Here is a 14,066-nt window from a genome sequence, read left to right on the forward strand (position 1 = left end):
TCGAGTCGGTTCCGACCCATAGCGACCCTGTACAGGGTTTCCAAGGGTGTAAAAATTTACAGCCTTGGAAACCCTGTACAGGGTCACTATTAGTTGCAACCGACTCGACAGCACTCAACAACAACAACAAGCCTCAGATCCTTCATGTCTAAATGGGGATAATGTGCATCCATCATTGACTCCTTTGCTTTCCTATTCATGCTCTATTTAGCGTTAATAGTAAGATTGTGAGTAATACTAGTAATGCTGTTGTTGTTAAGTGCTGTCAAGTTGGTTCCGACTCATAGCGACCCTGTATAGGTTTCCAAGAAGTAGCTGGTGGATATCAACCACTGACCTTGTGGTTCAGTCTAGTTCTGATCCTACAGCACCATACCAGAAATCCAAAATAATAGTAATAGAGAACTCATAATAGCGCTTATTATAAGCACTTGGGTGCTGTCCTAAATCTTTACATATATGAACTTATTTAGTCTTCCCAACAGCCCCATGAGGTAGGTACATTATTATTCCTAATTTTGAGGGGAGATGGAGATCAGCCTTGACTCAGGCAAATCTCCTAAAGGACAGTCTCAGACCCTACTGACTCAGCTGCTCACTGGGCCAGCCTCAAGTAGCCTGTTCCTCAGACACGTTCCCCTGACTTCCTGTGGGCACAGACTGAGGGCCAAGGCCCTGGCTGGGCCACTGGCTCCAGGAAGACCCAGTCACCCACGATGCCCGAATGCTCACTTGCACCCAGGGTGGGCTCTGGGCTCTGGCTGCCTTAGTCTGGGCTGGGTGCCCAGAACAGGCAGCCCTGGCTGGATGGCTTTTCCTGGCTCTGGCCATGGGGACAGGAGGCGGCAGCAGCCCAGCTGGGCCCTGGCAGTAATGAGGCCTCATTAGCGGGATCCAGCTGCTCCAGCCCCACTTAGGGAGGCCGACTCCCCCAGCCCTTGCCTCTGACTTTTCTGAATAAGAATCGGCACACTTCCAGAGGGGCAAGGAGTCTAGGGGCTTTGTTGTCCCCTGTGACCAGGAGGGAAGGTCCTGCTGAGCTCGGACTGCAAAGTGCTGGGGATGGGGGAAAAGTGAGGGCACAGGACTGAGTAGGGGGACTCAGGAAGGCTGGAAGGGTTACAGTGAGAGGAAGGGAGGGAGGGAGGGAGGGCAGGGTCCTAGGGCCAGATTAGACGTCTGAGGAAGGTTGACTTTTTTTGGATTTGGACAGGGAGGGGCAGTTGTACATCTAGGATCGGTGGCATCTCATTGCTCAGGTTGTCCTGGCTAGGTGAGCATCTTCTCTGTACCAGGCACCATGTCAGGAGAGTGCCCCCTATGTGTCAGGAGAACACCCACTGTGTGCCAGCTTCATGCCAAGTAAGCTTCTATGGTGTATCCTAGGTCCTCCATTAGGTAAATGTTCATGTATGTCAAATTCTGGGCTAGGTGAGGACCCAGTGTATGCTAAACCACGAGTGGGGTGGTCAGTATGTGTCTGGCACTGCGCTACAGGAGTGGCCACCTGTGACAAACTCTATACTGAGGGAATACCCAATGTGTGACAGTCAGTACTAGTCAAGCACTTGCCACATATTAAGACTTGGGCTGGGTGAGTGCCCGCTGTCTCCAGGTCCTGTGATGAAGGTGGCAGACAAGAGGTGTCAGAGCCTCAAGTCAAAGTACGACAGAACAGGTGAGGTGTGGGGCAGTCTGAGGCAGCCTATGGTGAATTCAGATGCTCTGGCCCCCAGAATCTTAGCCTAGGTGATTTCGTTCTCATTCGTCATGAGGCAGAAACATTCACCATTGGTAGAAGCAACAAGTATGCTAAGAGACATGGGACGAGGTCAAAGAGGCGCACCTTGACTGGCCAAGAGGGGAGGGGAATGAGTGGGCCAGCCTGTGAACTTGAACTTGGTGATAAAACCATGCTTCAAGTAGAGCCAGCTGGGGGCTCTTTATCTCCTGTCTTGGGTTCCTCTCCTCCAGTTCCCCTGTCCTCTGAGACCCAGGCAGTCCCACCACTTAACATGTATACAGAAGCACTAGGTCTCCAAGGAAGAACCACACTACCCTACGCCAACATCCCCGAGCATTCCAGCTGCTCACAAAAGCTGGGAGGCACCACAGCCAGCTGGGTTCTTGCATGGCCCTGTCCTAAGAGCTTCTGAAGTGTGAGGGAGGCAGTTGAGCTAGCCTGGAAGAGACCATCTGGGCTGTGGGGTAAGAAGCATGTGCAGTCAGCATGTGGGCCTGGACACGTGCTGGGAAGTGATTTGTTTCTCCATGGGACACCTGCTCCAGAGCCCAGTAGAAGTTCCAAGGATGACACAGGTGTCTGTCAACACTGAAGAAACCCGAGAAACCCATGTTCTTGCACCCAAACCTGGGGCAAAGAGATGGAAGTGAGAAGCCCATGGTCAGAGGTCAGTTATATCCTCTCTACATATTGGGCACAAATGAGACAATAGAGGCACAGAGACCAGGGAAGGAAGGTCCAAATGGGCTTACAAACACGATCCTTAACATCCTCTCTTTTGACTGCTCAGAAAAGGGGCTGTCTGAAAGGAATTTCTCTCATCACTTTCCCTTAGGAAACATAACAACCCAATAACGTGCCTATGTAGTTGTACACAGAGCTTGGCATGTGCTGCCCTCAGCACCTCAAAGGCTGAGTCCTAGAGACCAGCCCTGAATGGAGTCAGCTTCAGTTCCACTCTGGACCCGGGAATAGAGTAGCTTGAGGTCATCAGTAGAATTGAAAAGGAGGCAGGAATAGAATCTCTGAGCAACCAAGGGGAGTGCCCATGGGACATATGCTATGAGCCTCAAGCTCAAAGCAGCGGGCAGGAGCCAAAGGGCAGAGGACACAGAGGAAACTGAACTCCAGCTATCTTTAGGCACATCCTGGTGCTGGGAACTAGAGTCCCAAGGCAGCATTCCTAACCACAGACAGGCTGGCCGGCAGAGCACAGGGGCCGGGAAGCTCACTGGCTGCCCATGTCCGCCTGCTCCAGTCCTTCCAGGGTCCCTCCAGAGAAAGAATAGCAGCTGGGGATGCTCAGAGAACTTCTTAGGTTTCATAGGGCCTAGAGTCTCTATGGAAGAGGGACAGATCCATGCCACCTGCCCGGCTAAAGGCCCATGGCAATTCCAACACTTCTCCCAGGAAGGTAAGGCTAGTTTGGGGTTCTATCACAAAATCTGCAAATGTTCAAGTTAGGAGTACCTGTCTCTGAGTATTTCTAAGCACCCAGACTTTAAGTTGGCTCAAGACTGCTTTAGGAAGCTTGATTCATTGAGGTTCATCCAAGAAGGAGAGGGTATGTAAAAACCCAGATCAGAACAGGGGTTGGGTGCTGAAGTTCAGAATGGGGCTGGAGAGAGAGAATCCAGAGATCTGGGAACAAAATTGCCCATCTCCCTCCCCCAAACTATTCCTAAAGTTCTTATACTTTGTGTGCCAGAAATCTTTGGTGAAAAATGGAGCTTGTTTTAGAAGGGTTTTGCAGAGACCCCAGACCAAATCAATCTTAACGGAATGAGAAAAGCAACAGAAAAAAATGCTGTGGAGGAGGAGGAAGCCACGGGAGGGACCACACTAGGTCTCAGGCTTCCTCCCCTCCTCACAGCTGCCCAGACTAACTTGTCCCTGAAGTTAGATCCCAAGAGAAGAAATACAACCACTGCCTCACTTTGGCATCTTTTCCCTGTGAGGACCCATATCCACCAATGAGGCTTACTCCTTCAAGTACTCAGCCAGGCCCTGCCCTTACCCTCTCCTGCATTTAGGGCTCTTGTTTCTCACTGGGCCTTACCACTATCCCTTCTGTGCTCTGAGGAGAGGGCAAAGGAAGGCCATAGCTTGGAGAAAGTGGGAGAGGGAGATTTTCTCAGAGGATTCAGAGTGAAATGTACTTTGTCTCTCTTCTCTCAAACTTAAATGTTACTTGTTTTTTTTTTTGAGAAGGAAACCAAGTAATAGAGAGAAAACAAGCTGAGGCAGAGGAAACCCTTGATCAGCACATGTTGAACACTCCTATGGGAAAGCAAAGGGAAGTCCTGGAGATGCCAAGGTGCCACAGCCATGGGACAGCACCAGATCTACTGTCCTCCCCACAGGACAAACTGTATCCTTCTCTCCAGAGTATCTCTAGTGACAGAGTGGCCTCCCGGGGTCTCTGTGGCAGAACCTGTCCTGCTACGGGCTTGGAACGGCAGCACCATCTAATCTACTGGGTGAGGGAATGTCCTGCTGGGATAGCCTGAGCACTCAGGAGCCCCAGCAGTACCAGACCCAGACCCATGGAGTCTACTAGACCCTCCTGTCATGGCAAGTGGCTGGGAAGATCCCCTCCTTCCCAGCAGTTTTGTCCCTGTACTCACCAGCATCCCTTTGGCACCTTTTCCTACCATGGTGGCAGTGGGTTGAGGGCTCTGAAGTCCCGGACAATGTTTACAAACTCTGCTTCCAGCACCTTTCACACCACAGACCTCAGGAGCTGCGGAGAAAGCAGGGTGAGGTGAAGACCTAGCCTGGAAAGGCAGGGCAGGGAGGGTGACCCCCAGGCTTCTTAGCCCCTGGACTCCCACCCACAAGGCCATTTCATATCCCACTCTTTTCCAGATGACCCTCAGATTCAGTTCCCTCCTAACTCTTCTGCTGACCCTTTCCCTGCATCCCTTGGTTTCCAAAATTCCCTGTCCCAATGGGCAAAGGTCTATTTTTGACTCTCCAGCTGCCCAATTCTATAAAAGATACAAAATGAACACAGAACTGGGATGGGGTCCAATTCCATCATCTATGTGAATGGCTTCAACCTTTCCCCTGGAGGAGAGTCAGCTCTGATCAGGCAGCCAGGATGGGCCTTCCTCATCCTGGTGCCTCTTCCTGATGCCACTCAGCTCATCAGGGCTCGTTCCTGTGTCAGTAACGGGGACACTCAATTTCAGGCACCCCCTGTGCACTCACACCATCTGCCTTTGCTTAGACTGTCACCTCTGTCTACAACACCTTCCCTCTTTCCTGGTACTTTCTCCCAATAGAACAAACACATAACTTCCTCTTTTTTGTTTTGCACAGGAACACTGGTGGCACAGTGGATTAAGCACTGGGCTGCCACTTTAGGAAGTGGCTTCGGTGGTTTGAACTTACTACCAGCTCCTCAGGAGAAAGATGAGGCACTCTGCTTCCTTAAAGATCCATAGCCTCAGAAACCCAATGAAGCAGTTTTACTGTGTCCTATAGAGCTGCTATAAGTCATAACCCACTTGATGGCAGTGGGGTTTTATTTTGCACAGATTTCCACTAGCGTCCTTAGCATATCATATTAGACTTATTTTCCATGTCTATCAACTTCAAGTCAGTGAGTTCCCTGACGGTTTGGGGTTGTGTTGCAGTTTCCCCTCCGTGGCCAATGCCTGGGCTTTCCAAAAGTGTTGGTTGAACTGAACTGAAAGAAAATGGATGAGGTTGAAGTTTTAGGTCCAGGTCAGCCAGGAATCTTATAGGAAGCATCTGAGAGGTTTTGTGTGAGCTGGAAGGATCAAGCCACACAGCCATAGATTTAATAACACCAAGGGCAGATGGAAAAGAGGGGCTTTTAACAAGCCTCAGGAGAGGACACAGCCTGGGTCCGGTGGATAAGGATGCACAGCCCCAGGAGGGGTTTGGGTCTTTCCTCTGGGGCCTTCTGTACCGTTCTGGGGAGCAGACTCCATTCCAAGCTCCTTTATGCCAACTGCCCCAACCTGCCAAGGGCCACCTCTCACTCTCAGACCCAGGAAGTCACTGAGAGGACAGAGGAAAGATGAGGAAACAACTGTGTGCCTATGCAAATCAGCCTTGGCTTCTTTGAGTCCTAAGCCCTGGCCATTTGATCTTCTCCTGCAGAGACTCCACCTGTGGTGACCTATAACCCTTTTGCCAGTCACCTAGGCTGACTTTCTCTGCCTCTCAAACTGTCCCCTGAAAGATTCCTCCTTGTTTGTGGCTTTAGCTCTCCTGTGGTAGTTAGCATTCACACTCTTGTCCTCAATCACAAAGTTGCAAACTATAGATTTGACTCTTTAAAGCCTCTCATCAGCCAATGAACAATGATACAGGAAGTTCCCTGGTCACAAAATGCCAGACTTGCCTACTATAGATGTAAACCAACACCCCTGCCCATTTGTTGTTGTTGTCAGGTACCATTGAGTTGGTATCGACTGCTAGCAACCCTATGCACAACAGAACAAAGCACTGCCCAGTTCTGGGCCAACCTCACTATTATTGCCACACTTGAGCCCATTGATGCTGCCACTTTGTCAGTCCATCTCGCTGGGGGGTTCTTCCTCTTTTTCTCTGACCCTCCACCTTACCAAACATGATATCCTTCTCCAGCGACTGGTCCCTCCTGACAGTATGTCTGAAGTATGAGAGACAAAGTTTGGCCATCCTGGCCTCCTAGGAGTACTCTGACTGTACTTCTTTCAAAACGGATTTGTTGGTTCTTTTGGCAGCCCATGGCACTTTCAATATTCTCCTCAACCCCTGACCATGCCTACCCCCAAAGCTGATAGTAAAAATCTGAGGTTCTGTAATAAACATGTGCTACTTTGCAGCACAAAACATTATTACTGTATTACTATGTTAATGAGTGCTGGTGACACTGTAGGATAAGCACTGGACTGCTAACCACAAGGCTGGCAGTTCAAATCCACCAGCCGCTCCACAGAAGATGAACTCCTGTAAAGATGAACAGCCTCAGAAACCCTATGTAGGGTCGCCATGAGTCCGAACCAACTCGAGGGTACTTAACAATAACAACAAATACTATGTTAAAGATGTTCTCGTGTATCTGGAAGTGCTTCTTTAATGTATTTTAGGCATAGAAATGTACACTATATACTGTATATAAAGACAAGCATTTGACTAACTGATGTTAGAAACAAACTGTACTTCACTGTTCTGATTTAGGTACAAACTCAACTTTTCAGGACGGATTTAGGAATGGAACTCAGTAATAATCTAGGGACTGCCTCATACTAATAGTAGATGGCATTACTGAGAGTCACCCCGTGTGTTTGGAATTATTATGCTTTCTGGTCAGATGTCTTGGTGTGCTAACTGCAAGGTCAGTGGTTCAAACTCACCAGCTATCCTCAGGGAGAAAGATGAAACCAACTGCTCCTGTACAGATTTACAGTCTCAGGAACTCTATGAATAGTCAGAATGGACTCAGTGGTAGTGAGTCTGGTCTGATGAATAAACTGAGGCCGCTCTGTGTTTCCACACAGGTTATCCCATCGTTCCTGAATACACCCTGGTTTGGATCGAGAAACAGGCTCAGAGATTCTGAGAGTCTTGCCGGAAGTTTCTCAGCTAGTACTAGAACCAGCTTTTCCAACTTCAGACCCAGTACTCCTTCCTCAGCCCCAGATGGATTCCTCAAGAGCCTACCTCCTTGACCTGATGTCTCTGATTCTTTGAAGAGACCCAGTTTGCTCCCGTGGAATTATGGAAGTCTGTCCTGGGTCAAAGGAGCACTGGTGGCTCAGTGGTTAAAACACTTGGCTGCTAACTGAAAGGTCAGCGCTTTGAACCTACCAACCATTCTGTGGGAGAAAGACATGGCAGTTGGTTTCTGTAAAGATTTCAGCCTTGGAAGCCCTGTGAGGACAGTTCTACTCCGTCCTGGAGGATCACTATGAATTGGAATAGATTCAGCAGCAACAGCTTTGGCGTTGGTTTTGGATCTGGGCCAGGATCTGAGGACCCAGTGATTGTGCAATGGTGCAGCACCAGGCTTTGTTCTGTTATAGGTAGGGTGGCTATGAATTGCAATCAACTGGACGGCACCTAACTACTTAGGGAGCTTGGTGGGGAAGAGTGCTTAGTGGCTGTTGTTGGGGAAATTAATCGAGTGGAATATTTTACGTCTTTGCCGTATCTATTAAATGGTACTACTTATGGTAAGTATCCTACTGCTAATAGAAAAGATAGTGGTTTAAACCCACCTGTCTCTCAGCCCAGGAAACACTATGGAGCAGTGTTACTCTGTCCTACAAGGAGCTCTGGTAGCGTAGTGGTTACAAATCGGGCTGCTCACCTCAGGGTCAGCAGTTTGAAACTACCAGCTATTCCGCAGGAGAAAGATGAGGCATTCTGCTCCCGTAAAGATTCACAGTCTCAGAAACCCTGTATAGGGTTACTATGAGTCGGAAGCGACTCCACAGCACATAACAACAACAACAGGGTCACTATGAATTAGAATCACCTCAAGTGGCAATGGGTTTTGGGTTTATGCACTCAGAGAGTCAATTTTTATGCCTAGGATAAGTCAGGTACTGTTTGACGTATTACAGATCCATACTGCCCAGGCACCAGGTTTGCCTATCTGTACTTTGGCAGAGCCCCTACCCTGACAGGACATCTACCAACAGTCAGTTGAATGCAGTGAGAGAGCGCTTAGGCTGGGGTCTGGTAGACCTGGGCTGGAATTCTGACCATTCATTAGATATGAGATCTCAAGCAAGTTACTTAACCTTTCTGAACCTCAGTTTTCTCTATCTAGAAGATGGGCTAATAATTCTTCCCTGGTAAGTTCTTAAGTTCCACACCTAATTCCTGTCTTTATGAATTTTTGCTTCCTCTCCATCCATTATTCTTCTCAAAGCCCTAAAGCCTGATTCCCTCCAATAGCTTTGCACAGCCAACCGGATATGACCTAAATTGCTTAGGAGACACTTAAGTCTGGCCACGACTCCATTCATTTATTTCACAAATATTTATTACAGGCTTGCTCTGGGTCAGATATGTGCTGGGTACCCTTCTGCAGCATGAAGACTGGAAGGAAAGAATCAAATTGGTGACCCAAATTTAAATAATTACAGGCTGAGATAAAAGGTGTGAAGGCAAAAGATCCTTTTATGAGAGTCTACAGCAGAGGGTTTGGTCTTGTCTGAGAATCAAGGAAGGCTTCCTTGAGGAAGTAACCAGTTGCTATGGAGTCCAGGTGTGGTACTGTAGGAGAATCACTGGACCGTTAACAGTAAGGGCTGTGGTTCAAATGCACCAGCTGATCCTTCGACCCCCTATACAGAGTAGCATGAGTTGAAACTGACTTGACAGTAATTAACAACAAAACAACAACCAGTTGTTATAATGAGTAGATTCATACTCATGGTGAGTTAGAGTAAAATTGTGACCTGTGGGGTTTTCACAGTGGCTGATTTTTTGGACGTAGATCATCCGGCTTTTCTTCTAAGACATCTCAGGGTGGACTCAAACCTCTAACTTTCTGGTTAGCAGCCCAGTATGTTAACAATATGCATCACCTGGAGACTCCATTAAAGTGTCAGCGGTGTTAATTAGGTAAAGTAGGAACAGCAAGAAAGGGGAAGAGTCGAAACTCTTCCAGCAAATGGAACATGTGTAAAAGCCTGACACTGGGTCTCAGGGAACTAAGGAGAAAGTGGTCAGAAATGAAGAACAGGTAAGCAGGGATTCGGTCATTGGGGCCTGCAGTTGGGTCTTTATTCTGGGGGCAGTGGGAAGCTATTAAAGGCTTTTAAGGAGAGGAGCAAGTGCACTTTGAACACATCATCCTAGACAATCTGTGTAGAAAGTGCTAGAGATAGGCGAGAGAGGAAATCAATTTGGAATAGGCCAGGCTAGAGATGAGGGGGCTTGGATGGTGACAATGAGATGGGGAAAAAGTACAAAAATTTGAGAAAATATAGAAGGTCTCATTGGTAGGATTTGGTGATGAATTGAACTTGGTGAGGTGAGGGGGAGAAAGGGGACTTTGGTTTCTGAAGGTACAATGGGAGGAAGCTGATGACAGTATAAAGGTGGGCACTGAGAAGGTTGTCACTGGACCTTGGCCCATCTTTACAATCTCACCATTCTTTCTTCCCCCCAGCAGAATTGACAGGTCAATCTATCTTAATGGACCACGTGGGCCAAATTCTTGGTGTAATTGCTAGGGGTGGAAAGGTGACATGCTATTTCCCTCCCTGCAAGGACCTCAAAGTTTAGTAGGAAGATAGAAGAGGAAGCGTAATATCCATTCACTGTGATGGAGAGAGTAGAGGGGCTGCTGATGAAGGGGAGCCCTTAGCTCTGCCCAGGAACCCAGGTGAGCTACCTGCAGTCATATGGAACTATTCAGCATTCCCAGAGGGGTCTTCCTTCAGTGCCCTTGCTCAGGCAATTCCCTTTGCCTTTGTCCCCATCTTCACCTGTATATATCTATCCATCTTCAAAATCTGGCCCATAGTCATTATCTTCATGAAGCCTTCTTCCGTCTTCCCAGTTGCAGCCAGCCTTTCTACTGTGCCCCGAAAGCATGTGTGTATGCCTGATTACCACACTCGCCACACGTAGCGTTGCTGCAGTGCTACTTGTGTACAAAGCTCACTCCATTAGCTGGAGGCATCTTCCAGCGCAGAGGTGTGATTCTTGTGTGATTCCCGGGCTGGGTATTGAGTTGGTACTGCTACTGTCACCGTGAAGGCCTGAGTAAGGAGGCGTTTTCCCTGCAGTCCTGGAAACACTTGGGCATGCTCAGTGTGGCCCACTGGTCCCTTACTAGATCACTCTACTCTGAACAGTATATCAAAAACGTCCTCTACTCTCTAACCTTTTCATACCCCCTCTCCTTGGGAATCTTTAACCTCTCAGGTCCTTCTCTCCTTCACCACTCCTAGCCCCAACCTTTATCTTCTAGTGGTTGCACCTTCAGGCTTGTTAAAGCAAAGAAATAGACTCAGCTTTGTACAGGAGCTGTCAGAGCACAAGGGAAACGGCTCCTTTAACAGTGTACACCGAAGGGGTGTGGCCGACGAAGAGCAGGCCCGAAAGGGGGCGCGGCTCCTTTAAGAAGCGGCCAGCAAACAGCTAGGAGGCCCACGGTGGACCAGCAGGGGTGCGGTCGCTTTCTGAGCTGAGCCGCCACACGAAGAGCCCCTATTCCTCGAAGTGGGATTCGTCCACTTTCTCGGGTGCGCGATGTGGGGGAACGGGCGTTACATCAGCCGCCACGTGTGGGCCTCTCAGCTGGAGTGGAGGCGGCAGCGGCCCCGCCCCCGGCCCCTGCCGTGGAAAAGTACCGGGCACCGAGGTCCCCGCCCCCTTGCCCCGCCCCCGGGCTAGCTTCGGCCCCTCCCGGCCCTCTGGGCAAACCCCCCTAGCGTCCGGGCCCGACCAGCCACCTTTCCAGATCCCAGCTGCTGGAAGCAGGACGCCTGTGGGATGGGTGACCTGGGGCTGCTAGGCCCCTTCTCACCTGCAGCAGCCTGGGCCCGCCCCACGCGCGCATGGAATGAGGGTTGGGGTGGGGAGGCTGCCGGTTCCTTCCAGGGTAGCAGACCCCCAAAACTCCCTGTCTACAGTCTCTTCCCAGAGCCATGGCATTGGGAGCCAGGCACAAAGAGTGCCCAGGATGCCGGGGTTCCCGCACGGCTTCCCCGGGACCCGCGGGCGGGCGGGAACCTGCACTGGGCGGGCTGATTAGAGAGGTCGGGCGGCTGGAGGGGCCAGATAGGCAGCAAGGCCAGCGGTGCGAGGAGATGGAGCAAGAGCCCGCATGCGAGGCACTGACAGGACCGCTGGCCCCAGCCCCCGCAGGCCCCAGTGCGCAGACCCACTGGCGCCCCAGATGGACCGTAACATGCCGCTTTGGTCCCGTGCGGTCCGCCCCCAACCAACCCGCCGTCTTCACGCAGCGTCCTCCCTCCCTTCGGTGTTCCCCCTCCCCCCGCGTTCCTCCCCGTTTCAGATCCTTGGTGACAGCGGTGACACCCAGACGCCCGCACCTACCCCGACCTTTTGCGGCGAGACAGACATCCCCGTGCGTGCACCCACACTCTTACCCACAGATACCCGCATGCATGCGCGCTCACACACACACACACACACACACACACACACACATACATAGGCTGGTCCTGGGGCTTATCCCTATGAAGCCGACACACAGCCAGACTAACAGCAGGACAGACGGAGGTGCGGGTTCAGCGCCCTCTTCCCTTAGCCCCCTTACCATGCTGCAGCCCCCGGCCCAGGCTTGCTGGGTCCGCACCGCGGTGCGTCCAGGTGGTTTTCTTAAAGGGAAAGTTGCATCAGCCTCCCGAGGCTCGGTGCCGCTGCGAATCCGCCCGCCCTGCCGCGCCGCTCGTGGCTCCTCTAGTGCTTGTGTTTTGGTTTCGGGGAGGCAGGGGCCAAGAGTTTGGTGAAAGTTTGGAGAGTGGCGAAGGCTTGGGAGACCTAGCCAAGTCCCTCCTCCCGCTAAACAGCTCCCCTGGCCGCCTTCCTCGCCCCCGCCCGTCCCATCCCCACCCTCACCCCCCCTTGCAGACTTCTGAGGCTCCTCCTCCCAGGGAATAAAATTACAAGTCACTCGGGCTTTCAGATGATTGATCCCCATGAACCCGAGAGTGATCTCTACAAAGGAGCCCCTTCCCTGGCCTAGTGCCTCTCTGCCCTCCAAATGGGGCTCTAGGAGGAAACAAATGTCTTCCCCACTAGGACTAGGCTGGAATGAGGCCAAGAGGCTTGGGGCACTTGGGGGGCTGGAGCTGGAGTTAGCGCTCCTGGCCCCCGGCCTTCTGCGCCTGCGTTCCCCCTAGAGAGAAGTCAGAGCAAATTCCATTCCCTTTGGAGCAGCGCCGCTAGGGACTGTAGGCATAGCTGGGTTTTACTCCTTGAAACTCCAGGGCCAGAGGGGAACCCCTTCCTGGGGTTCTTCTTTGACCACTGACTTAGATAGCTCCACTCTCGTTATTGTTACAAGGGCTGCAGACAGCAACCTGTCTTCCCTCCCTGGGGAGACACATCTGGGTTCCACCCCAGCCAAAGGAACCGTTTCCTCCTCTGCAAAATGGTGAGCAAAGCTAAAGTGACCGCTGAACAGTGGAACCTGATATTTGGTGGTATGGGGCTCCCACATTTGCTTATCTTGGGAAAGCCACCACCTTTCAGGGAAAGGGGCCAGTTAATGCTGGCTGTCAGCGGGACAGATGGTGCCCCAGCCTGAACTGGAAGTCTGTTCAGGGAAGAGGCCCACCTGATGAGACAGTCTCTATTCTTGCACCCTGAATCTGCTCCTCACCAATGTCTGGCCAGGGAACACGTTTTATTTGTTCCCTGGGGACAATCAGCTTCCAAGAAGCTGATGTACGCATGCCAAACTTACAGAAGACCAATTAGCAAGTGAGACTCGACTTTATTAATTTACAGTCAGACACTGAGCAAGATAACAGGTATTACTTCCAGCCAGTGGGAGCCCTCTCTGGCCAGGCCAGGTACATATACAGACAGCCCTATCATTTCAGGACTGCCAACCTATTCACATTGGAGATTTGATTCAGATCTCATCAGCAAGATTATTTTCATTTTTACTTTGTCCCCAAACCTAGCAGGTGCAGCATGTTTGTGATTTATATTCTATAAGCCAATTCCAGGTGCATGTGTGTGTATACACACACCTCTGAGCAGTTGGTTGTATCCATGGTCCTGCCCCTGTGCATGTGTAGCGGGTCTGAGAGAGCGTCTGCTTGGGGACGAGTACCTGCACTCTGCAGCAGGCCTGTGTGAGTGGGTGCGTCTAACTCCCAGACACATCCTCCTATTTGCAACTCCCAGGGGCTCCAAGAATGACGTTGGGTGGTGGTGGTTATATGCTGTGGGGTCGGTTCTGACTCATAACAACCCTGTACAGGGTTTCCGAGGCTGTAAATCTTTACGGGAGCAGAAAGCCTCATCTTTCTCCCGCAGTACAGCTGGTAGTTTTGAACTGTTGACCTTGGGGTTTGCAGCCGGATTCGTAACCAGTACGCTACCAGAGCTCCTTAAGAATGAAGGTAAGCCTCCTTCAATTTATATAGTAAAAGACGAATCATCTAAGGGTTAATGGTTGTGTGTGTGCTGTGGAGTTAGTTCTTACTCATAGCGACCTTGAATAGGGTTCCTGAGGTTGTAAATCTTCAGGGGGAGCAGAAACCCTCATCATTCTTCTGCCCAACAACTGATAGATTTGAATTACTGACCTTGGCGGTTAGCAGCCCAGCTCATAATCCACTATGCTGCTTAACAATTC

The 14,066-nt window shown here is 50.6% G+C and overlaps 1 protein-coding gene across 1 annotated transcript in view; it reads right to left on the reverse strand.

Annotated features, from left to right (window-relative positions):
* Window positions 1-12,092, reverse strand: part of SLC6A9 (solute carrier family 6 (neurotransmitter transporter, glycine), member 9) — a 38,493-nt gene extending 26,401 nt beyond the window's left edge. The window contains exons 1-2 of the mRNA XM_006839684.1: window positions 12,012-12,092; window positions 4,372-4,487 (exon numbers count right to left, since the gene is read on the reverse strand). The gene's annotated coding sequence lies outside the window, so the exon portion shown is untranslated. The remainder of the gene's footprint in view (window positions 1-4,371; window positions 4,488-12,011) is intronic.
* Between the last annotated feature and the right edge of the window lie 1,974 nt (window positions 12,093-14,066).

Source organism: Chrysochloris asiatica, unplaced genomic scaffold (genome assembly GCF_000296735.1).
Source record: "Chrysochloris asiatica unplaced genomic scaffold, ChrAsi1.0 scaffold00026, whole genome shotgun sequence".
NCBI classification, from domain to species: Eukaryota; Metazoa; Chordata; class Mammalia; order Afrosoricida; family Chrysochloridae; genus Chrysochloris; species Chrysochloris asiatica.